The sequence below is a fragment of the Corvus brachyrhynchos genome, unplaced genomic scaffold (genome assembly GCF_000691975.1).
Source record: "Corvus brachyrhynchos isolate BGI_N302 unplaced genomic scaffold, ASM69197v1 scaffold139, whole genome shotgun sequence".
NCBI lineage: Eukaryota > Metazoa > Chordata > Aves > Passeriformes > Corvidae > Corvus > Corvus brachyrhynchos.
Genome location: NW_008246062.1, coordinates 1160200 through 1162209, shown reverse-complemented (window position 1 = coordinate 1162209; position 2010 = coordinate 1160200).

Below are 2010 nucleotides of genomic sequence, written 5' to 3'. Positions count from 1 at the left end.
GTGTGTGGGTGCTGGACGAGGGGAGTGCATGGGGGTGTGTGCAGGCTGTCCGGGGGTGCACACATAGATGTGTGAGGAGCGGGAAACGTGAAGGTGGGGTGTGCGAGGGGTCTGTGCATCCTATTAGAGGATGCTGCACTCATCGCACACTTTTTAGAGCGTCTGTCGGTGTGTGTGTAGATACCTGTGTGTGCTGGGGGAAGGTGTGTGCGTGTGTTCATTGCCTGTGTGCGTACCTGTGTGCACAGTGGGATGGATGACCTTCCCCCCACACGTGTGTGTGTGCAGGGGGTCTGAGCACCCCCGTGCCTGTGCACACTGGGGTCTAACACACGTGTGTGTGTGCAGGGGGTCTGAGCACCCCTGTGCCTGTGCATACCGGGAGAGGTGAATGCATTATACATGTCGGTACGGGAGCCCCCCCACACCAAGGCGAGTGTGCCCGGTGTTTAAGGTGTGTGTACGCCCTGAAGGTGCGTGTGGAGGATGTGTGTCCATCACATGGAGCAATAACCATGCACACGCGTGTGTGCAGCCATGTGCACTGTCAGAGGGGCTGAGCGCCTGCAGTGTATGCACACACGTGTGTTTGCTCTTGGGGACAATAATAAATGCTGTATATATGTCCGTGGGGAGCTGGGTGTGTGCTTTTGTGAGTTCACTTGTTGGTGTGTGCAATCTCTGTTGGGAGGGTAGGAGGGGCAGGCGTGTGCACGTGTGCCTTTTTGGGGGAGGTGGGTGTGTGCACTCATGCTATCAATCCATGTGCAGGTGCAAAAGGGTGTTTGGGGCAAGCTCCAAATGCTGAACCCTGAGCTCCATCCTTGAGAGCTGGGGGGGTCACAGCAGCATGACCTGTGACCCTGAGGCTGGGACTTCTGAGGGATCTTTGTGAGAGGTGCTGTGGGTGCCTGGCCCCTGGCTGAAGGGGTCAGACTGCAATGTGGGCTGGATGCCCAAAGAGGCTTCCTGGCGTAGGTAGAACACAGCTGTATCTCTGTCACTGGAGTGTCTCAATGCTCCTGGCTTGCTCTGTGTCCCTGCTCGCAGTGGAGTAAACTGTGGCACCGGGGTATCATCAAGTGTGTCTCCAGATGTCAGACAAGGATGTAAGCTGAGGTGAGAGCACAGCACCTCACTGTGCTGGGTGCTGCCCGCTGGCAACATCCCTAGACTGTTTCCTTCCTCTCCCTCCACCTGCCTGACAGTTTTTCCTGACCCCTTTTTCTATGGAGAAAACTTTGCCAGGAGGCAAAGGAGGTGCCTGCTCTTCCTTGGGCTTTTTTTGGCCGGGGCAGCTGCAGGGTTTGCAGCTGGGGAGCAGCATTACCCCACAACACTGGGACACAAGGGACTATGGCTTTAGTCCCATCCCACAGCCAGAGCAGTTTGTCACTGAGACTTCATACTGCTGCACTGGGTTTTGGTGGCATGGGATGACAGGAGGTTGGGTGCCAAGGGCTGGTAGCTCTGTCCCCTCCATGGCCACCAGTGTGCTGCAGGGGTCAGGGGCAGCCAGCATGAGCCAAGTCCTCCCTTTAAGGCTTTTAGAGAAAAACCAGCCACTGGCTGTGGCTGTAACAGGAGCTGACTTGGCTCTCAGGCTCCATGGACCAGCTCTGTCCACTTCCCCCCTTCCCTCTGCAGGGAAAAACTGCTGCTTCTGGGCTCACCACCTTCCCCATGAGCATCTCTTGAGAAACTACCCCATGTCCTGCCATGGCATTGGTCACTGTCGGGGCTCCTTAAGCTCCTGGCACCTCAGCAGCATTTGACATAGTGCACCATGCCCACCAGGGAGGCTCTCCTGGAAAAATCAGACCCTTCCCTGGGAGAGCAGGGCAGCTCCCGACCCCGCAGGGCCCCCAGGCGCTGTTTATCTTTGCGCAGGAGATAAATTAGCTGTCGGCCGTCCTATTTCAGGGCTGGACAGCTGTAGCTTGCACTGGCCCATCCCATCCCTCTGCGGCACTGGTAGGGACCTCCCGGCGCTTGTCCTCCACCGTCAAT